The sequence below is a fragment of the Saccopteryx bilineata genome, chromosome 4, assembly GCF_036850765.1.
Source record: "Saccopteryx bilineata isolate mSacBil1 chromosome 4, mSacBil1_pri_phased_curated, whole genome shotgun sequence".
NCBI lineage: Eukaryota > Metazoa > Chordata > Mammalia > Chiroptera > Emballonuridae > Saccopteryx > Saccopteryx bilineata.
Window position 1 is genome coordinate 246954723 of NC_089493.1, and position 24886 is coordinate 246979608.

At 36.4% G+C, this 24886-nt stretch overlaps 1 non-coding gene across 1 annotated transcript; it reads left to right on the top strand.

Moving 5' to 3' along the window:
• The first annotated feature begins 7820 nt into the window (after nucleotides 1–7820).
• Nucleotides 7821–7896, top strand: TRNAA-UGC (transfer RNA alanine (anticodon UGC)). Its single transcript has one exon. It is a non-coding gene; the product is annotated as a tRNA-Ala (tRNA).
• Nucleotides 7897–24886: the final 16990 nt, after the last annotated feature.

Sequence of the window (24886 nt, forward strand, 5' to 3'; positions counted from 1 at the left end):
CTATTGCTCCACTGCAGTCGGAGCCATTCAGTCCATGGAGCCATGCTCAGCGCCGGGGCCAACTTTGCTCCAATGGAGCCATGGCTGTGGGAGGGGAAGACAGAGATAGATAGGAGAGGGGGAAGGATGGAGAAGCAGATGGACACTTCTCCTCTGTGCCCTGCCCGAGAATCAAACCCAGGACTTTCATACACCAGGCTGACACTCTACCGCTGAGCTTACTAGCCAGGGCCTATTTTGTATTTTTATGAAGTGAGAAGCAGGGAGGCAAGACAGACTCTCACATGCACCTGACTGGGATCCACCAGGCATGTCCACCAGGAGGCAATGCTCTGCCCATCTGGGCCATTGCTTCATTGCAGCTGGAGTCATTCTAGCACCTCAGGCAGAGGCCATGGAGCCATCCTCAGTGCCCGGCCCAACTTTGCTCCAGTGGAGCCTTGGCTGCAGGAGGGGAAGAGAGAAACAGAGAGAAAGGAGAGGGGGAAGGGTGGAGAAGCAGATGGGTGCTTCTCCTGTGTGCCCTGTCTGGGCATTGAACCGGGGACTTCCACATACTGTACAGATGTTCTACTGCTGAGCCAACCAGCCAGGTATTGTTGATAGTACAAAGGGAGCCTATTGCATGTCCACACTCACACATGTCCATCCTGGAAGCATGGAGGAGTTAACATCATATAGAGGGGACTTTTGACTACTGGGAATTAGAAGCCATTATGAAAGAATCTCCCTTTTTTCCTCTTTCTCCACCCATTGAAAGCTGGTTCTGAAATAAATTTGGACCATATGGAGAAGTGTTTTCAAGGATGGAATGATTGGTTGGATTTAGCAGAACCAGTTATAAAATGTGTCCTCATATGGGCTCTTTCCTTTCCCTGCTTCACTCTTCATAACTCTTTACTCTTGTTCCCTAGGGATCTGTGCCCTAATAAAATATTATAGCATGAGCCCTCAGTCTCTGGCTGTGATTCCTGGGAAAGCCAGGCTAAGGCATCAGGTTCATATCTAATTCTTTGTTTTACAGAGTTCTCAACACTCCCACCTGGATTACCTCACTGCTTCTCCCTATTGATCCAAATCTTACTCTTCCTTCCAAATAGAATTAATATGCAGCTTGTTCCAGGATTGTTTTCCATGATGTCCCTCATCCCATGTAATATTTTTTTTGTTTCAGAACCCTCCATCCTTACTCTGAACAAAGAAAACCACATTATGCTTGTCTCTTTTAGGATAAATATTTAGAGATAACTTGGTAAAAACTACTTAATTAATTTATAAACACCTTTAATTCCTGCCATAAAGTGTTCAGTGATTATTTCTCAACTGCACCTCATTAAAGGGAAGAATAAATTGCTCATTCTGATCAACTTAATCATCCATCTTTATGTTATTTATTTATTTATTTTAATGCACAGTCTTGGCCTAAACCAAAGAGCATACTAAAAGGTTCAGAGCATTTTTATTCTACATCTCCCAGGAAATAAAATTTATCTAAACTTTTATTTTTATCCAATGAAAAATTAGGCACAAAAATATATGCACAGTTAAGAAGGACCCCATGGCCTATGCACATAAGGAGGTGGCATAGTAGACAGTCTAGGGACAAGGTAAGCTCTATGTAAACAAAAACTTTGCTATACCATATCAGGGGTGGGATATTTGGGAATTTTATTGTTTTAAAAAACATCAGTATGTAAAATGGACTGAGCAACCTAACAGTGTCTTTGTGTGTGTGTGTGTGTGTGTGTATTGCTTTTTAAGTCAGAGTAAAATGATATCAAGAGTATGAAAATTTTTAAATTCTGTAACAGTTTTTCTATTACCATATAAATAAGGCTAATATCAAATGATTTGTGAAAGTGGAGATATGGCTTAATGTTAGAAATCAATGAGCTAAATTTCTCCAGTATTTAAATTACTTCTTAGTATTAAGAAACTACTAAGGCAAATTCATTATTTCAGACCATTGAGTTCCATCAGAACACTTCTTTTTCAGTAGCAAATTAGGTGAGAAAAGGTGCTGGCATTGGGGTAGAGGAGATCACTTTTCTCTTGACTTTATATTTTCCTTTGGAAGGGGCCCAGGGACAGTAGTGTAGCTGGCGTTTTGAGTCACTGACTTAAATCTTAGAAGAAATGATTTATCTGATTTGAGACGTGGGGAGAAGTTGAGCCTACTCTGTTCAGCCTTTCTTTCTCTTTTTTCTTTGGAAGCCAACTGGTATCAGGATGCACACACTCTGCTCTGAGCCTACATGCTGCAGGTGCTCCAAGTGAAGTTCCTGCTTCTGCAGTGGGCTAGTGGAGTGGGATGAAGAAGTCTCAGTGTAATTCAAAAGTGAATCCCACTTGCCTTGTTTACCTAAGCCACAAAAACTATAAATTCAATTAAGAATAAATGTGGTATTCCTGGCTGGTTTGCTCAGTGGTAGAGCATTGGCCTAGTGTCTGGAGTCCTGGGTTTGATTCCTGGTCAGGGCACACAGGAGGAGTGCCCATCTTCTTTCCACCCCACCCCCTCTTGTTTTTCTCTCTCTCTTCCCCTCTTGCAGCCATGGCTTGATTGGAGTGAGTTGGCCCCGGGCACAGAGGATGGCTCCATGGCCTCCACCTCAGGCCCTATGAAGAGCTGGATTGCTGAGCAATGGAACAATGCCTCACATGGGCAGAATATCACATCACCCTCTAGCGGGCTTGCCGGGTGGATCCTATTTGGGACGTATGCTGGAGTATGTCTCTGCCTCTCCTCCTCTCACTGAGTAAAAAATAAAAAATAAAGGTGGTTTTATAATGTTCATCTCCCTGACTCTATCATGACTCTCTAAATTGGTTCTAAATATAAGCAGGCAAGCAAATGGATAGCTGCTTACAGACTGTGCCAACTCCCAACAGAGCTTTTATTTTCTTAGTGGTGGCAGGAAAGGTACCTCATGCTCAAGGAACTGAAATTCTCATTGCCTAAATGGCAGCTCCACTGACTGCAACTTACCCCAGATGATTAAGCTGTGGACTGCTCTCAATAAGGAATTGTAAATAGTAAATAATTATACATGTACACAAGCCAATTCATTAATTCTAAAATTAGTTCTTTTTCTGTGTTATCAGCAGTAGTAGATGTTACAAGTGCTCCTCTCAAGACAAACAAAAAATGTATTCTTTTTTGATTAGACAGATCCAGCACAGTTTAAAAGTCAAGATTGTTGTATAAGAAAGCATAATACTTAACAATATTAGTTAACTCTGCAGAGTTATTCTGTAGCGCTATTTGAATTTTTTTTTTTTAATTAGACATTAGCATTGCCCTCCAGCTAACAGCTCTGGATATGAAAGCTATCATTTATAAACTGGACCAATTTGACTTGAAAGTTTCAAATTTCCTCATCCATCTCATCCCTCAGATTTCCTTGACATCAATTTGAAAGATTATTCAACTTAAAACAGGGTCTTATATACATTGGAAATATCTTCTGGAATAACATATTTTATTTGTTTTTTATGGTGTTGAGTTCTCCTGTGGGGTTTTTGGAAGAAGCATCTCTATTCTAGAAATCTGTATTTCTGGAAAAGAACATTATTTATCAGTCCATGATTTTTCATAAACTCTTAAGTCCTTCAAAAAGTCTTTAAAATATATTCCAGAACTATATGTACAATTTTACCAAAAAGTAGGCAATGGCCTCACCAGGTGGTGGCGCAGTGGATAGAGCGTCGGACTGGGATGCCGAGAACCCAGGTTCGAGACCCCAAGGTCGCCAGCTTGAGCACAGGCTCATCTGGTTTGAGTAAAGCTCACCAGCTTGGACCCAAGGTCGCTGGCTTGAGCAAGGGGTTACTTGGCCTGCTGTAGTCCTGTGGTCAAGGCACATATGAGAAAGCAATCAATGAACAACTAAGGTGTCACAATGAAAAACTGATGATTGATGCATCTCATCTCTCTCCGTTCCTGTCTCTCTCTCTCTGACTCTCTCTTTGTCTCTGTATTAAAAAAAATGTAGGCTATGCTATAATTTTTAGTGGTGCTTTAGTAGAGCAACTTCTGGGTATTTGACCAACACAGAGCTTGAATTTTACTGCTCTGCTATTTGGTCAGGAACTCATGGCACAGATTGCTTTTATACCCCCTTTCAATCTCCTCCCAGACACATGTATACAGAATCATGATTAAAAGCCCTTTAAAAGACATCATTTAAATAGCCTCCTGTCAGGATAAACCAGTACTGAACTTTTGAGTCTTTGACCCTGAGTGAGTAATCTGTTCTTGATTGTTTCATAATAAAAAACATAATTTTGTATATATATAAATTACTGACTCCCTCACCTAAATCATTTATATTTTAAAAAATTTTTCTGTGATTTTTATCTTTTGGGAGTTGTCTTCTTTCTTGTTACTTTCCTCAGGAAACCCCATGCTTCAACTAGATGCTGAGGCAAAAGCCACTTTCCTGTACTAAATCAATGCAGCAATAAGACTGTTGGATTAACTACTGTTTCTCCCCTGTCAACCATAAAACATTTATTTTTTATTTTTTTAAAATGAGAAATGAATGAACATTTGACCTTCATTTCATACTTACCCGAGAAGGAAGGAACCTGCTCTAGCATCTAGCCATGTCATTTACGTGATTTTCTAAAAGATCTTGTTTCCTGATATATGGGGCTTTTTGATCAATAGGTTAGAAAGTGCTTTTGCACTCTCATTTTGAGAATAAATTGCTCATATGCTACCCCCACAGTTTGAAGATGGAGAGAAAATTGAGCTTATGAGTTGGACACATGAAAATGAACAGCAGGCTTTGGTTGAGCTAAGCTCTCTCTCTCTCTCAAACATAAGGCTTTGAGTTATGAAGAAAACCTCTCCCCTGTAGAAAATTTTCACATGGCTGTGATGGCAGTGACCCTGTCTTTTCTTTCAGTCTTGGGTCTGGTGAATGTGAAATTATTTTGGTATGTTGATCTGAAATGCCTCAAGTGATTACACTGGAGTTATCAAATGGAGGTCGGAAACAAGGCAGTAGGGTCTGCACTTTCAGAACAGAAAAGGATATAAAGAGGACATAGTTTCTGAGTGGGATTATTCAACAGAATTTGGAAGGAAGAGGGTCTCAGGGTTGGAATATAGATGCTGCCTATTGAAATAGAAGAGAGTGGTTGGGGAGAGAGGACTGGGGGCTGCTTCAGGCTGTGCTCCTTGTTACTAATGCTTTTATTGCTATTAAAATGCATTCCCAGGTCTTGCACTGAGCAGGAATGATTTTAGTCAAAATGCATTAAAAATATAATGGAATAAATAGAAAAAGTACCAGTTTTCTGTTTGGAGCACTGCTCAGATTTAGGATTTATTATTTTTAAAGTTAGTATATAAAATTCTTTTAGAATGGGTCTTCTGAATTTCAAGTAGCCTCCTTCTTAAGGAATGTCTCTTAAACTTGAGTTTAACTACAGTGGAAATAAAACATGAAAACACAGTATAAATTAAAGTGGTTTTTTCTCTGCATCACTCTATGCGTTCCTATAGCAACCCCTCCAATTTTACCTGCCCTTTATTGACCAGATATATTTTTAGAGACTGCTTACAGCAGAATAAAAAATGAAAAAGAAAAAATGGGTGGGAGATTGAGAATGAAACTATTCTTTGTACTTTTTTTTAATCACAAGTTAACTGGCTGTCAATGCCCATGCCTTAAAATAAGTGTTACGGACTGACTTTCCCCCCTTACATCCGTGCCCCTGAGGACAAAGTACAGGCAGTCCAAGGAACAGTCAGGCCCATGTTCTTATCCAACGTATTTGGATTCTTAAACAACTGGAAGCCTATGTCTATGTATATTTGCCAAATGCGGGCTATATTTACCCAATGTATGCTTGCAGCAACTGTGCTATCAAGAGAAATGTAAATATTAATGAATGATGTTTCTCAGGAAAGGATATTCAGCAAGTCCTCTTTATCTGTCAAACTGACTCAATCAGTACACACTTTCTGGACAGATCAAATGTTTACGGAGTCATAAATTGCCATTTATCTGACAATTTTTGTATTCCTACCAAATGGTTTTCTTTATTAGGCCTAGGCATTTCAATACACCAGTGATAATTCTGTGGAGAAAAACATTTTTTAAATGAAGATAAGGATGAAATGGCTAATGGTTCTTTCAAGGGTTATTTGAATATGAAATGAAACACTGGCTTAAATTAAATTTAGTATAGAATTTCACTCTTGTCTGCTAAGATGTAAAACAATTCTATTGTGAAAGAATTGATTATTAAATTAATGGTGACATCACTTGATATATATGCATGAGAAGATGTCTGTGTTATATTCACCAAAATATTAACAGATAATGAGATTGCTTACTTTTCTGTGCCTTTTATTCATCTCAAAACAAGAAATGCACCAAAAATACTTTGCTTTCCAAAAGATAAAATACAGTTATTTGAGAAGAATAAAATTTGCATAATATTTGCACACTCAAACATATGTATGCATATACACACTAAGTTAAATTATTCTAAGAACATGAAGAAACTAGCTTTATTGATGTATACTATGTGCCTGATAAATGCCAATAAATTCATATATTATAAAATTAACCATAATATGCGTCCCCTTATACATATAGCAAGAGATGTTATTACTTCCCAGCATCAGGCTTATTAAGAAATTTCAGTATATTTATAGCATGTAGGATTTTGTAGAACCCTCACATAATAGTAAATATTTGTTAGGGTAAAAGTGATAGACTCTATTCAAACTTAAATAAAACCAAACCAAAAAAAAAATAAAAATAAAAAATAGAATCTTGACTCATGGCCTGGAATATCTATGGATTTATCTTTATTTTCAGGTATGGTTTGATCCAGAAATTTAATGCTGTCCTTTGGAATTCTTTCTTCCCCATTGGCTCTCCCTTCCTCTCATTGACTTTATTCTCAGTGTTCCCTGCAAAGTGATAGTAATGATAATTCTTAATGGCCTCCAATGGGCTTAATCTCTAGAGAAAAAAACCTAAAAATTCCATGTCTATGTCAGTCCCTCAAAAAAAAAAATTCTAATTGGCTTGTGTTGAGTCATTTTACCTCTCATGGTGAGATCAATGATTCCAGAGGGATAAGGTTCTATGGATAGTCCAGCATACTTTCCAAACACTTTAAAAACACCTTGACAGTAAAGATATGTAATTGTCGGCCCTGGCCGGTTGGCTCAGTGGTAGAGCGTTGGCCTGGTGTGCAGGAGTCCCGGGTTCAATTCCCAGCCAGGGCACACAGGAGAAGCACCCATCTGCTTCTCCATCCCTCCCCTCTCCTTCCTCTCTGTCTGTCTCTTCCCCTCCCACAGCCAAGGCTCCGTTAGAGCAAAGTTGGCCCGGGTGCTGAGGATGGCTCCATGGCATCTGCCTCAGGCACTAGAATGGCCCTGGTTGCAATAGAGTAACGCCCCAGATGGGCAGAACATTGCCCCCTGGTGGGCATGCCAGGTGGATCCCGGCCGGGCACATGCGGGAGTCTGTCTGACTGCCTCCCTGTTTCCAACTTTAGAAAAAAAAAAAAATATATATGTAATTGTCAACCCTATTCAAAGAAAGAAAACTCTGTAAATGAAAAAGATGCTGAACTGACCAAGAAGGCAACTGATAAATATGACATTTCTCTTTTCTGTTTTGGGGAATTGAACACTCCCTGAGACTAAACCCTTTCTGTAGTCCCAGATATAATCCTTATAAACAGACAAACAAAAATGTCTGAGCACTTAGTAATTTCCAGGTCCAAATGCTTCCCTGAATTTAGGGGATATATTAGTAGGTACAAAATTAAAATACAATGTAGCCCTGGCCGGTTGGCTCAGTGGTAGAGCATTGGCCTTGCGTGCGGAAGTCCCAGGTTCGATTCCTGGCCAGGGCACACAGGAGAGGCACCCATCTGCTTCTCCACCCTCCCCCTCTCCTTCCTCTCTGTCTCTCTCTTCCCCTCCCGCAGCCGAGACTCCATTGGAGCAAAAGATGGCTGGGGCGCTGGGGATGGCACCTTGGCCTCTGCCCCAGGCGCTAGAGTGGCTCTGGTCACAACAGAGCGATGCCCCGGATGGGCAGAGCATCGCCCCCTGGTGTGCGTGCCGGGTGGGTCCCGGTCGGGCGCATGCAGAAGTCTGTCTGACTGCCTCCCCGTTTCCAGCTTAAGAAAAATACAAAAAAAAAAAAAATACAATGTAATAAGTATTACAATAAGGTGTGTAAAAGATACAAAAGATTAGTCAGGACATTTAAGTTTTCTCTAATTCCTTTAGTTAAATTTATATTCAGATATGTGCCATAAATACCAAACTAAATTAAAGAGGTTTTTTTTTCTGGATTAATTACATTTTGAGAAGAATCAAAGTAAAAATGGACGTTCCTGTCTTCATATACATAATGGACATTAATGATTGTAGATGTTGACGAGAGAGAGATTTAAAAGAATAGAAAAGAAAGGGAAAGGGACTGTTATTGAGGACTTCTTAGATTCTTGGTAGCAGGTCATCTACCTCTAAGACCAATTCTGATTTCTGTTACTAGAATTCTCTTAACTACAGGGATTGAGTAAGTTCATGATGTGAGGTTTCCATTAGCTTGACTGTAGTCACTCATGGCTGTAGATGTTTTTATTGGCTGTGCTTTCCCTGGCCCAGTGGATGTTTCTGGAAAAGAAAGAAAGGAATAGGTTCTCTTCTATGTAGTCTCAAAACCTTTATCTTCTCTGCTGCTTGTGGACCTTTGGGTCTTTAGCTTCTGAATTCAGAGAATGCATACCTTCCATCTTTTCTCTGTAGCACTGTTCCAAGGTTCAGTTTTTCCTAGTCTGTTGGAGGGTTTTTGTTCCTGGGATCACTTGCCAAAAATTAGTTATGTCTCTTTGCAGCTTGTAAGGAAGAAGTGGTCAGTGAGGTAACATGTCATCTCTTAATTGCTTCCCAGTCTCCCTGGACCCAGCTTCCTTTCCTCACTTACACTGATTGAGATTTCTGCTCCATAAATAAAATGTTAATACTTCAGTCATATCTCATGCCCTATTCTCTAGAGAACAGAGAATATTAATTGAAGACTTTGTACCACCAGACTTTGTACTTCCTATGTGATCCTTGTAACAACCTTAAGAGATAATTATTAATGTTACACACATTTCAAATTAAGTGCAGCAGTCAAGCTTCCTGCAGAAAATAGTGGCACTCTCATACTGGGATAACTGCGAGGGTTTATTTACAAAGGAATTATTTACAGCGGTGAGGATGGAATAGGGAAACCACATTTAGTGCAGAGATTGGGATCTGTTGACAGCAGAGGAACTCTTACCACCCCAAGACCTGAAGGTGTGAGGGAGGGGAGAAAGCAGTTACTGGAACTTGGAAGAAGAGAGCTGTGTGTCAGTAATGGTACCTGAACAGTGAGTGCAGCCACCCTTGATGAATGAACACAGCAAAATAAATCCTAAATCAATCTTCTCTGCCCTCTGCTTTTCTATCCCATATTTCATTTGCCACACCCAGCCAGCCTTGGAAGGCAATGACTATGTTAATATAACCCATAGGAGTCAGCATTCAGGACAGCAGACAGCGAGCAAGGAAGGAAAGTGCATTTGTAATATACAACAGCATTTATCTGATAGAACAAAGCAGTGGAAATTTAGGAAGAATGTAGTATTTGTCTAAGGTTACACAGCTAATGTAATTTTGTTTTAAAATATTGCCTTGTGCATGTTCTGTTGGAAAGGGTCTCATTTCTTCAGGTCTACCGGAATGTTCTGTCTGTTTCTATCACAACAAGTTTCGACACGTAAGCACATGTTTATTTGGCGCATGTGTGCCTCTCTATTTTTATCACTTAATGTATAAATACTGACGTAGCAAATTAACTAAAACAAAGTTGATTCACGTTAGTCTTATGTGTGAAGCAATAGTGTACCCATGGCTACTGATAAAGTTCATTTACGCCACTGTAATTTTTACAAATTTCAACAAGGAAGAAATGCTACAGAAGCATGTAAAAATTTATTGAAAGTGTTTGGTGAAGGTACAGTTTCTGATAGGACATGCAGAAGATGGTTTGAAAAATTCAAAACAAGTGATTTCGACCTTTCTGATAAGCCCCGTTCTGGGCGACCATCTTTGATTGATGATGATGTTGTTAAGACCATGTTGGAGCAAGATCCTTTTCTGACAACATCAGAGATCGCAGAAAGGCTAATTCAACTCAGCAAACCATTTCAGACCATATGTGGAAGATAGGATTGGTGTGGAAATATTCAAGATGGGTGCCACATGAATTAAGTCAGAAGAATTTGGATGATCAAGTCGTCATATGCACATCTCTGCTTGCTCAGAACAAAATCGAGCCCTTCTTGAACTGGATGATAATTGGGGATGAAAAGTGGATTACCTACGAAAACATTGTAAGGAAAAGGGCATATTGTGAACCCGGAAAACCTAGCCCTTCCACCTCTAAACCAAATTTGACTCTGAATAAGAGAATGTTGTGTATATGGTGGGACATTCGAGGACCAATACATTATGAACTTTTAAAACCGAACAAAAAGCTCAATTCAGAGAAGTATTGTCAGCAACTGGATAATTTAAAGATAGCAGTCCATGAAAAGAGGCTGGCGATGTTCAATAGGAAGAACATCATACTGCATCATGATAATGCCAGGCCACATGCTGCTTTGGGGACTCGTCAAAAAATTGCAGAACTAGGCTGGGAAATTCTGTCACATCCACCATATTCCCCGGACTTAGCATCCTCTGACTATCACTTGTTTTTGTCCTTACAAAATTTTTTGAAGGGCAAAAAATTAAAAAATGAAGAAGATATCAAACAAGCACTGGTTCAATTTTTTGCATCAAAAGATAAAACATTTTTCAAAAGTGGGATATACAAATTGCCCTCACGCTGGCAAGAAATCATTAATAATAATGACAATTATATTATTTAATAAAGTTTATTGACGGTAAGAAAAATTTGTATTTTGTTTTATTCCAAAAACGGATAGCACTTTCCGGTAGACTGTGTATTAGGGAAACAGTCTATATTTTTTAGTTTCATGCACTTGTTCAATTCAAAAGCATGCATGTTAGCAGCCAGTTCTCTGGTTAGCTCAACAGGTGTTCACTGAACTGCAAACTTACCACACACTCTAACATGAAGTGTTGTTACTACTATGCTCTTAGGTTATAAGGGTGGAAATTCCTAATAACTGAATTCTTCCTCCACTCACAATATTTTGTTTCTCTATCTAAAACTAAAATTCAGCAAGTCTTAGAAGTTATTAGAATAAAATTAAAGCCTGGCCTGTGGTGATCCAGTAGATTAAATGTCGACCTGGGATGCTGGGGTCACTGGCCTGAAACCCGGGCTTGCCCGGTCAAGGCAAATATGAGAAGTAACAAGTTGATGCTTTCTGCTCCTCCCTCCACCCTTTTTTCTTTCTCTCTAAAAGTCAATAAATCTTTTTAAAAAAGAATAAAATTATAATATTTAAAAGTATGTTTATTTGTAATTATTGTCCAGATAATTAATATTAATTTTTAAAATTAATAGAAAACATGGTGGTTTTATAAAATGAATGTAGTTTTACATAATATGTTTTTAATGTTTATATTTTCTGGAAGTTTTTTTTTTACCACTTTCCTCTTGGAAAAAGTCCAAAAAACACTACTTGGCCAACTCAATCACCTTTCAAGAGAATTAATTTTTGCCATGGGCTATATATCACCAACATCCTCCTCTCTCATTTCCTCACAGATTTTGCCCACAGTTACATTAATTGCACCTAAGGTATTCCCCTCCCCCCCACTTTCAGTCTTCTTTCACTTTAATCTTATCTCCACATTTTAGTTAAATTTTCAATTTTTCTAAATTGATGCCTGGAGCATACGTTAATATAACATTGCTCCACAGTCCTTCAGAATCCAGCCATGAAATATTTACATTATGTGTGTGGTTGCAATTAAGGGACAAGCCAGTAGTTCCTCCTAAGGGACTAGACTGAGGTAATTTACATTATGGGAGTTTTACATTTCTCTGTAATTATACTGAGCTATATTTGCATTATTAACAAGCTACTTCAATTTATAGAAACAGAAGTTTACACATCTAGATCATCTATAATCCTTTCACTTTCCAGATTAAGAAAGCAATACCCATTCAAGTTAGGTGAATTTTTAAAGATCAGATAGCTGACTGCTGTGGGATCTTTTCCTTTTTCATAGTTTTTGAAAATCATAGGAAGTGTGCAATAAATTGCATAGCTCAATATCTTAACATCCCAGAAGCATAAAGCACACTGTTCTCAATGGCTAAGGCTTGGGTTTTGCCACAGAACTCCCTATAGTTTCCAAAGCCAACATCTTCAGGAACTGCTATGCCTAAACAATATTGTGTTTCCCCACACATTTCCCACCAAAGACTCATCTAAAAGAAGTGCATTGGAGACAAACTTAAGTACAGGGTGTCCTTGGATTATGGCACAGTTCTTGTTCCTACCAGTGACGTAACCTGAATTTTGGTTTAAGTTGAAACACACCCTAGCCTAAGTCACTTACTGATTCTAATACAGTTGTAAAATCATAATCTAAAACATAAAAACACAACTAAGCCACAGAAAAAGGAAAAGGACATAAATATACTGATGTACATTGTACTGTAATAACAGAAGAAAAATGACAAAGAATAAGTGTTCGCCCATGTAACCCATAAGAACGCTGCTAACAGCATAAGCCAAAACACATCTCAATTTTTTCAAGTTTTTATGGAGCATCTAAAACTTGAAAGGTCATATGTCGAGATTGTGGTAACCTGAGAACCCCCTGTATATCTCTCCTTGTTACATATACAAAAAAGAATGAATTACTAACAATGTAGCAAGAATTTTAATGTGCTAATTTGATGTTTCTCCTGAATCTGTGTCTAAGTAAGACAGTAATGTCAGTGGTGAATGACCCTGCTTCTGTCTTCTTCCAGAGATGAATGATACTGCTTCCATCTTCAACAGTTACAGAGAGGTCCTTATTTCAGGGTACGTACAAAGACCATCAGGGATTTTCTCCAGTCGTACCAAAACCCCAGCAACAATAGTTTGGGTAGCCTCAAACATTTGACTTATTTGAGACTCATTTCTCTCCCATATTCTTAGCATATGATGAGGATTGATCTCTGTTTAGAAATTTTCAGGACCCAAAATACAGCACAAATTTGAAAGGGTAAAAAAACTAACCTCAACCTGACCAGTATTATCACTTTGATTTTCTCTATCTTTAAGAGTCTATCTGTTCTTTCCTTTTCACTTTGCTGGCCCTCCATCGTACACCTACCCCAACCCTTTCAAGTTTCAAGGCTCAAGTTTACATTAAGCTTATTTCTAGACTTTCTGTTTTCCTTTATACCCTCTTTTTTTTGGCTCTGTGGATAGTCTCTGAATAGATGGAATGTTTTCTTGAGCCCTCCTTGATTCTGCTTAATCTTTCTCTCTCTCTCTTTTTTTCTCTTACCTGGGATAAGACTCTTTGTCTTAGATGAATTGCTTTTCAAAGTACTGCTTGAACAGATTTGAGTAAATATTATTAATTCATTCCCTGAATATTTGTATTGAGTACATATGCAGTTGCAATCCTAAGGCATTTGTTGCTTATCATGGGGAGATTAAAAAAAAAAATCTCTCCTACCGTATTATAAAAACTCAATTTATGTCAGCAATTTTTATACATTTTGTCAGTAATCTATATGAAACAGATATTCAAGAGAATTGCTGAATTAAGTTCTATAGTGTCATATTATTTGTTCTTTAGGTTAACACAGTGTCTCTATCTTAGAGTGTGAAAAAATATAAATTGTGTGTGAATGTGTGTGATACCTTTGGGGGGGATTCTTACCCTTAATTATTTGGGACAATATATTTTTATAATTGTAATTTCCACATATATTACATCTTAGTTCTTATCTTCTTCCAATTATTGACCTAACATTTTTTATTTTGACAAGAATAAAAAATGTGTGGTTTGAAAATAAGGAGCTCTGAAATCAATTTATGGACTTTAATAGTAGGGTTTAAATCAGTGTATGATTTTGCGTTGGGGAAATCTATTTTTTTCTCTTACTATTCAGAATTATATTGACTAATTTATTTATATTTTCTAAATCATGGTTTCTTCATTTGTGATATAGGGGTAATATATACTAACATTTACTCATATTGATAATGAAATCAGATGATACATTTTAACTGCCTAATTTATAGTAGTTATGCAAAAAATTAAAATTTGTTATTTTACCCCAAGTATATGTAAACCATTCAGAGAAAAGATAGGTAAATTTTCTTTGTAAAGGGCCATATAATAAATATTTTAAGCTTCGGGGGCCATATGGTTTCTGTTACAACTACTCAACTCTGCTGTTGTAGCATAAAAGCAGCCATAGATAATATATAAGCAAATAAGTATGACTGTTCTATAATAAAACTTGATTAAAATAAACAGGTGATGGGCTGGTGATAGCTTGTGGATGCTTTTTGAAGGCCTCTGATTTAAATTATTGCATCTACATTTTGCTATTGCCTACTTATGTACCCCATTTCTATTTACTCTGAGTAAATTCAGTAGCTGGTTCATAGCATCTTCTTAAATGTATTAAAATATATCAAATATAAAGGTTTGATCAAATATTTATTAACAACGACCCATATGAAATATGTTAAATATGGGCTGATATGTCCTAAGTAGCTTTTTCTAATTTCATTCTATTCCCTTCTCTTAGAGATAAATGCTATCCTCATTTAGTTTCATCATTCCCTTAAATAGCCTTGTACTTGTGCCAAATTTGTATACAGTTGACCCTTAACAGAGGATGACTTGCTTGGGTACACTTATATGTAGATAAGAAAAAAAGAGAGAGGACTTAAATAAATAAATTTGGAAAGGAGAGTGGAGAAATAACAATTGACACAACAGAAATACAAAATATTATAAGAAAATACTATGAAGAACTGTATTGCTACCAAATATTCAAAGAAAAATTAACTCCTACGCTTCTCAAGCTATTTCAAAAAATTCAAGAGGAAGGAAGACTTCCAGGCTCCTTTTGTGAGGGCAGCATAATTCTGATTCCAAAACCAGGCAAACACAACACAAAGAAAGAAAATTATAGGCCAATACTCCTCATGAACTTAGATGCTAAAATCCTCAACAAAATATTAGCAAACTGGATCCTGAAATACATGAAAAAAATCATACATCATGATCAAGTGGGATTCATTCTGGGGAGGCAAGGATAGTAAAATATTCGTAAATCAATCACTGTGATTCATCACATAATCAAAAGGAAGGAGAAAAACCATATGATAATTTCAATAGATGCAGAAAAAGCATTTGATAAAATCCAGCACCCATTATGATCAAAACTCTCAGCAAATTGGGAATACAGGGAACATACCTCAACATGATGAAGGCCATCTATGACAGACCCACAGCCAACATCATACTCAATGGGGAAAAATTAAAAGCAATCCCCATAAGAACAGGAAAAAGGTAGGGGTTCTTCCTTTCACCACTCTTATTGAACATAGTTCTGGAAGTCCTAGCCACAGCAATCAGACATGAAGAAGAAATAAAAGGCATCCAAATTGAAAAAGAAGTAAAACTATTATTATTTGCAGATGATATGGTACTGTATATAGAAAACCCTAAAGTCTCAGTCAAAAAACTACTCTACTTGATAAATGAATTGAGCAAAGTGGCAGGGTATAAATAAAATTCATACACAGACATCATAGGCATTTTTATACACGAACAAGGAACTGTCAGAGAAATTAAGGAAACAATCCCCTTCACTATTGCAACAACAACAACAAAAATACCTAGGAGTAAATTTAACCAAGGAGGTTAAGGACTTATACTCAGAAAATTATAAAACATTGATAAAAGAAATCAAGGAAGATCCAAACAAATGAAAGCTTATATCGTGCTCATGGTTAGGAAGAATAAACATCACTAAAATGTCTATATTACCCAAAGCAATTTATAAATTCAATGCAATATCAATTAAAATACCAATGACATTCTTCAAAGATATAGAACACATATTTCAAAAATTTATATGAAACCAAAAAAGAACACAAATAGCCTCAGCAATTTTGAAAAGGGAGAATAAAGTTGGAGGTATCACACTTTCTGATATCAAGTTATACTACAAGGCCATTGTACTCAAAACAGCTTGGTACTGGCATAAAAACAGGCATATACAATAGATAAATGGAACAGAACCCAGAACCCAGAAATAAACCCACACCTATATGAACAATTGATATCTGACAAAGGAGATAAGAGCATACAATGGAGTAAGACAGTCTTTTTAACAAATGATGTTGGGAAAATTGAACAGCTACTTGCAAAAAAATGAAACTAGACCACCAACTTACACCATTAAGAAAAATAAACTCAAAATGGATAAAAGATTCAAATGTAAGTTGTGATACCATAAGCATCTTAGAAGAAAACATAGGCAGTAAACTTACTGACATCTCTTGCAGCAATATATTTGCTGATGTATCTCCACGAGCAAGTGAAATAAAAGACAGGATAAACAAATAGGACTATATCAAACTAAAAAGCTTTTGCACAGCTAAAGACAATATGAACAGAATAAAAAGACAAATGGCACAATGGGAGAACATATTCGACAATACATCTGATAAGGGGTTAATAGCCAAAATTTATAAAGAACTTGTAAAACTCAACACCAGGAAGACAATCCAATAAAAAAAATGGGCAAAAGAAATGAATAGACACTTCTCCAAAGAGGACATACAGATGGCTAATAGACAGATGAACAAATATTCAACATCACTAATCATTAGAGAAATGCAAATTAAAACCACAATGAGATAGCACCTCATACCAGTCAGAATTGCATTCATTAACAAAACAACATACGATAGGTGTTGGCGAGATTGTAGAGAAAGGGGAACCCTTCTGCACTGCTGGTGGGAATGCAGACTTGTGCAGCCACTGTGGAAAACAGTATGGAGATTCCTCAAAAAAAAAAAAAAACCTAAAACTGGATCTCTCTTTTGATCCTGCCATCCCACTTTTAGGAATATGTCCCAGAACATCATATCACTGACTGAAAAAAAGGAAATGCACCCCCACGTTTATGGCAGCATTTTTCACAATAGCAAAGATCTGGAAACAGCTCAAGTGTCCATCAGTGGACGACGAGTGGATTAAAAAGCAGTGGTACATATATACAATGGAATACTATGGGGCCATGAAAAAGAAGAAAATATTACCTTTTGCAAGAACATGTATGGACCTGGAAACTATTATGTTGAGTGAAATAAGCCAGGCAGAGAAGTAAAAATATCGTATGACCTCATTCATTTGAAGAATCCAAGGAACAATGAGAACTGAGGAATGTAATTGACAGAGGAGGGATCAAAGGGAAAGAGGAAAAGAGGACAGAAGGAAAGGGGATGATAGGATGGGATAAACCTGAAGGGAAGGGGGCAAAGGAGATGTTGAGGGGAATAAGGGGGAGGGGGGATGCTATCAGTGTGACCCTAGAACAGAGGTTCTCAACCTGTGGGTCGTGACCCCGGTAGGGGTCGAACGACCAAAACACAGGGGTCATCTAAAGCCATCGGAAAATACATATGGCTTTAGGCGACCCCTGTGTTTTGGTCGTTTGACCCCCGCCGGGGTCGCAACCCATAGGTTGAGAACTGCTGCCCTAGAATTTATGTAAACACAACTAATTAAATAAAAATAAAAAATGAGGCCCTGGCCGGTTGGCTCAGTGGTAGAGCATCGGCCTGTTGTGCAGTGGTCCCGGGTTTGATTCCCAGCCAGGGCACACAGGAGAAGCTTCCATTTGCTTCTCCACCCCTCCCCCTCTCCTTCCTCTCTGTCTCTTTCTTCCCCTCCCACAGCTGAGGCTCCATTGGAGCAAAGATGGCCCGGGCGCTGGAGATGGCTCCTTGGCCTCTGCCCCAGGCGCTAGAGTGGCTCTGGTCGCGACAGAGCGAGGCCCCAGAGGGGCAGAGCATCGTCCCCTGGTGGGCAGAGCGTTGCCCCCTGGTGGGCGTGCCGGGTGGATCCCGGTCGGGCGCATGCGGGAGTCTGTCTGACTATCTCTCCCTGTTTCAAGCTTCAGAAAAATATAAAAATAAATAAATAAATAAATAAATAATAAAAATAAAAAATGAAAAATATTATAATTTCTTGGCATTTATCTAATTTGAAAATATTTTTTTCCAGTGACTGAGGTTTAACCTTGTTTTAATGCCTTATCATACACAGAAGAATTAAAATGTAATATATTAGCCAATTTATTGTTTTTCTATGTGCCTATGATATTTAAGTCAGTTTTAGGAATGCTTCCCAATATTAATGCCATAGAGACAGTTCCTTCTAAAAGATTAAAAGTTTTTTAGCCCTGGTCTGTTGGGTCAGTATTAAAGTATCGGCTCAGCATGTGGATGTCCCAGGTTCAATTCCTAGTCGGACACATAGGAGAAGTAACCATCTGCTTCTCCACCCCTCCCCTTCCCCTTTTCTCTCTCTTCCTCTCCAGCAGCCATGGCTTGATTGGCTGGAGTGAGTTGGCCTCTGGAGTTGAGCATGACTGCCTGGCCTCTGTTTCATGTGCTAAAAGAAATGGCTTAGTTGCTGGGCAATGAAACAGTGGCTCCTGATGGACAGAGCATTGCCCCCTAAAGGGCTTGCTGGGTGTATCCTGGTCCGGGTGCATGTGACAGTTTATCTCTCTGCATGCCCACTTCTCACTTAAAAAAAAAAAAAAAAAAAAAAAAAAAAAAAAAAAAAAGGTTTTTTTATACCCATATACTCAGATTAATATATTTTGTAATTAATTTTTGTTTTTTATTATGTAAAAGTATACAGTTTAATTTTTTCTCTATGGATAGCCAGTTTTCCTAGTAGTATTCATTGAATAGTTAGTCTTTTCTGCCTATATTTTCAATGTTAATTTATTTACATATCTATCTGTATGAATTTTCTGTTTCATGGGTCAGTTGCCCTATCTCTATACCAATACCATCTGTCTTAATTACTTTAGTTTCATAGTAGCCAAATGTCCATAGTTCATATTATTTGCATCTTGCCTATTCTTGGTTGATAGCTTTTCCATATAAATTTTCTTGACAGTTTTCTTTAAAAAATTTCTAGCTTTTTGCTTTTTTATCTACGTACCTTTTGTAGATTTCATGAAAAAAATAATTGCATTTGGGTATTTTGATTGGAATAGCATTTCATTTCACATTAATTTGGGACAAACTGATAGCTTTATGCAATTCAGTCTTTCTATCCATAAACATATATTTTCTAATGTTTAAATTTATTTAAGTAAAATTTTGTGAGTTTTAATTAATGCTTTGAAATTCTTTGTGTTTGGTACCTTATATTTCTATTGCTAGAGCAGATCATATATACTGCTCACAAAAATTAGGGGATATCTCAAAATGAATACAAAGTGATAAAATATCCCCTAATTTTTGTGAGCAGTATATTTTATTTAGTAAGATTTTACCACTCTATGTGGCTGCTGGAGGGGAATAAAATCAACTGCTGTTGATTGTTTTGATATACAGCAATCTTACCAGTTATATTACTTTTAATTTCTTTGTAGGGTACATTGGTTTTTCTAGTCATATAATTTTATCAAATATGAATAATGATAGCTTTTTGTCCTTCTCTCCAGTCCTTACACTTTATACTATGGAGTTGACTATATACCTTTTGTCTTTTGTGTGAGAAGGAAATAAGCCTTGAATTTTTTTAGTTATTGATATTACGGAAGCTGAATAGAATTCCTAAAAGGTAAACAAAGATTGGTTCTGAGATGAGGATACAACAAGTAATGCTTTGATTATCAGTGTTTAATTGGCAGACCATTTGGAGAAAGAAAATTTTCTCATTATACATGGATAGTTATGCTAACTCATTATAAATTTCCAGATGTGTTAGCCCATTGTTGCCACTGGGCCTAAACTTGCCTGTAAAGAAGCCAAAACAAGGCTGTGATATAAATATGTATTGGAATATTACTTGGCTATAAAAAAGAATGGAAGACAACAGCATGGATGGGCCTAGAGGGTATCATATGATACTAAGTAAAATAAGGCAGACAGAGAAAGGCAAATATGTGATTTCACTTACATATGGAATCTAAGAACAAAATAAAACACAATAGAATGAGACTTATAGATACAGAAAACAGACGAATGGTTGCCAAAATGGAGGGGAATTGGGGGAATGGGTGAAAAAGGTGAAGGGAATAAGAAGTACAAATTGGTAGTTAAAGAATAGTCAGAGATGTAAATTAAAGTGTAAAGAATGTAATCAGTAATATTGTAATAACTATGTATGGGGACAGATGTGAACTTTATTAGGGAACCACTCTATAAAGTACATGCTTTTCTAACCACTATGTTTACATCTGAAACTAATATACAGTAATATTAAATGTAAATTATAATTGAAAAAATAAAAAGAATGAAAAAAGGAGTCAACAGAAAGGAGCATAGAGCCCAGAGCAACATGGGAAATAGATTCATGTTAACTTCATGATCATGGTCTTGCCTGAATTTTTCAGTTATACATACCAATGAGATAAATGACTTGATTAAGTCAGTTCAAATTATATTATGTCACTTACGCCAGAAGAATCTCTGCAAAATTTTTCTCAAACTGAACTCATATTTCTCAGGAATGATCTGGCCCTTACTGAATGTCTCTCCACTTCCTCTGGGACTTCTGATACTTTGCATCTCTCTCAGCTTCCTCTTGGACTGCCTCTGCTATCTAGGCTTTCCAAACAGCTTAATCTAACCACTAAAGTCAACCACCCTGCTCTGCTCTGGGGGCCAGCTCCTAGCCATCATTACTAGGGGCTGTGATGAGTATTTAGCGTACAATATTATCATCATTACTGTTATTTGTGCAACTATCTTCCATATGAACAAAAAGTCTTATTCAAAATTACCCATCATGGAATTTCATTTGTATGTTCTCTATGAATTCAATACTTTGTTAAGCTGTTTACTCGTCTAAACCACAAACCTCCTTGAAGTCGTCCATTTTCTCTTTGTAATCTAAGTACCTTGATCAATGCTGGGTACCTTGAAGAATAGGCAGTGATGTGGTTGAGTTGAAATTACTGATAATTGTTAAACACTGTTCTATAGAGATATATAATTTGCATATGAATGATTTTTAAAAATTCTTAATAACATTATACAAATTCTATTATGTAGACAGAAAAACAATAAATTTCAAAGGCCATCTTTATATTGGCAAGAATTGGGTCCTTCCCACTGAAAATTTTATGCAAACCTTGTTGAGAATGCACCCGTAATTTAATTCAGTTTCCAAGGAAATATTTTATCACAGCAAAAGTTAGATACATGATTCTTATGTGCCTTTAGATGTGTATGTTCCTTTTCTCAGTAAATGGAATACTTAAGATTTAAATTCTGGCTAGAAATTGCAATCATTTATTGGATAACATAAACACAAAAGCAAGAATGGAACATAACTTAAACAAGGTTTTCTCTCAGGTTTTACTTGGAAGGTACATTTTCTTTCCTCTTGAAGCTTTGAGAGAAATAACAAACTTTGCCTACCAAGTTGTTCTTCTCCTTTTATGTACAGAAAAGATTGGATTATCAAGGAAGAGTAAAAACGATGCTGAAGCACATATCCATAACTCCAACTGCCTTTTAAAGGTGAACTTTTTTGCAAACCAAAATAGGTGCAACCAGCAAGTCACAGATTTAATGAAAACATAACCCTAGTTTATTTACCTTTTTATCCTTTTCTGTTTATTTTGTAACTAACTTTGAGGTTTGATTGTGAGGCCATACATCTTTAAAGACAATGTAGACAGTAGAGATGAATTAGGCATAAGGAGAAATTTAAATTGGATATAGATATGATTTATATTTTGATAAAATATAAAAAGCTTGGATAAAAATGTACTTGAAGAACTGCAGTGTATAGTAGGTTGCTATTTACTACACTACTCATGATAAAAAATAATTTAATGAAAGCAAAATGAATTTTCTACATGAGAGAAAATATTAATGAAAATTAAGGGTTCTAGACATTTTTTTTAAGTCAAGTATCACTTTTTTTTTCTTAGAAGGACATACTGTTCACCTCTCTCTTTCCTGTATAGTTGAGTAAATATATATGTAAAAGATTATTAAAACATCAATAAAATATTTCATCTGCTTTTTGGATATTTTAAATGGTAATTACTATTAGAGGGATTAGGTGTAGTTGGAGAGGAGAAACTATTGGTATTATTTGTTTTAAGAATTCTAATAATTTTCCAAAAATGTTCATCAAAATAGGCGAGCATTTTACTATTCACCGTTGCTAGGAAATGATAGGAGACTCATTGGACACTTTATTGTCCATGTACATCTCCAGGGAAATCTTTTCCACATCATGGTATTAATTCAATTTGTGATAATTAATTACTTAATATCGCTTTCTCTATTAAACTGTAAATCATAAAAGGAGACAAATTAAATTATTGTTGCTCTATCATGTAATTTGGCACATACTGGGTACATAATAAATGTTTCTTGAATGAATGAATAAATTAATGGATCAAAGAATAGATGAGAGAATGGAGTTGGTCAATAATATTTTGGTAACTCAAGAGATATTTACTATTGAGCATGCTTTGTTTTAGGTAGGCAGTATAAAGTATTTATTTTATTAAATAAACATTTAAAGACTTTCTAGTATAATAATGGAATCTTTTATAAAGTATTTCTACAAAACTGCTTCTCCTGAAGAGGAACCTGAGATTCAGAAAGTTTATTCAATTTTCTTAATTTCTGACTAAACAAAAGTTTGAATTACAGCCCAGAGACTTTGCTTATTTCAGAAATCCTAACTTTGGTAAGCTGTAGATGACAATGTTAAGGGAGGTAAATGAATCTAATACTCAACTCTTAACTTTAACCTCAGAACATTTTAGAATCTGTGGCATCAGAGAACATTTTCAATAAGATGGAAGGTATTTTCAAAGGCAAGATTTATACAAATAGTTTTATTTGTTTATTATTAGTGCCTTTTCTTCAGGGCAAACAGCTTTTTTCACATTATTTAAAAATACAATTAACTTTGATATTTTTTTCACTTAACAACATAAATGCTCTTAGACTTACAATGAAGTTACTTTCTAATAAACCCATCATAAGTTGATAATAGTAAGTCAAAAATGAATTTAATACACCTATCCTACTGAACATCATAGACTAGCCTTGCCTACCATAAATGTCCTCATTACACAAATCCAAAAAATTACTGTGACACAGTACATTGTATTTATTGGTTTTCCCCCTCGTGCTTGCGTGCCGACTGGGACCTGCAGCTTGTTTACTGGTAGCACTAGGAGAGAGTATTGTACTGCATATTGCTATCCTTGGAAAATATCAAAATTAAAAATTCAATGTATGGTTTCTACTGAGAGTCATTTTTTCACCCATTGTAAAGTTAAAAAATTGTAATTTGAACACTTGTAAGTTGAGATTGACCATCTGTATGGTCTTTTAACATTTGCCATTCATAGCAATAGAAAATAAATTGTTCTTTAAATACTTTTTCATTTTTTCCTAGGCTTAAGAATAGGGACAGAAAAAAAAGGGTGAAAGAAATATACAATGTAATATTAAATTCCAGCAAGTTATCATTTTAACAATGATTGTATAAAATCTAGAGAGAGATATTTATAATGATAAATATGGTATATTTTCAATCCACAGAATCACAGAAAGTAGTGCTCTAATTTTGTTCATTTATTTTTTCCCAAAATTAATTATTAGAATCAAACCTCAAAGGAAGATTACTCAGAAAAGGAGATTCCTGACCAGGCAGTGGCACAGTGGATAGTCAGACTGGGACATGGAGGACCCAGGTTGGAAACCCGGAGGTCACCAGCTTGAGCCCAAAGTCTCTGGCTTGAGCAAGGAGTTACTTGGTCTGCTGTAGCCCCTGGTCAAGGCACATATGAGAAAGAAATCAGTGAACACCTAAGGTGCTATAACAAAGAATTAATGCTTCTCATCTCTCTCCCTTCTTGTCTTTCTGTCCCTCTCTCTGTCTCTTTCTGTCTCTTGTCATACACACACACACAAAAAAAAAAAGGAGAAAAGAAAAAATCAATTAATTTCTCCATCACTACAGATTAACAAAGAATTATACAATAGTGAATAGAGAAGGACCATTTGTGTACCTCCAAGAAAGAACTTACTGAAGTTGACAGTGTCCCAAGGCCAAACTGAAAGCATTTAATAAAACAAGAGCTGCTATTCAAAACATTGTTGCTTTATACATCTCTTATTCTATAAACGTGTGTTCTTGGGATAGGTAATAATGGTTTGTGCTAAATAAATGAAAGATAGAACAAACAGTGAATAATCCATTTTATTCAGAAAGACCCCTGCAAAGAAAATAATGGTTAGTAAAAGTGCCTCCTATAACTTTTTTAGGTGGGAATTACTACTAATGCATCAATTAGATGCCTTAGATTCCACTCCCTTTGTACCTAATAGTATTGAACAATTAACTCTCATAAAACTGTGTCTGAAATATCTCTGGATAATAAATGGCACTTTTAGGAACTAACATTATTTCTGAAAATGTATTATTTTATTCCTACTAAAACATTTTCAGAACAGATGTTTCTGGTAAAATAGTTAGTTTGTATAACAAACAAATGTCTGTTTCAGATAATTGTTTTTCTCATACATTAGATTACTTTTTGAAACTAGTGGTAGTGTTTTTAGAAATTATCAAAGTTACTTTTCCATTGCTAAGAAAAGAGTTTAAAGCATGAGT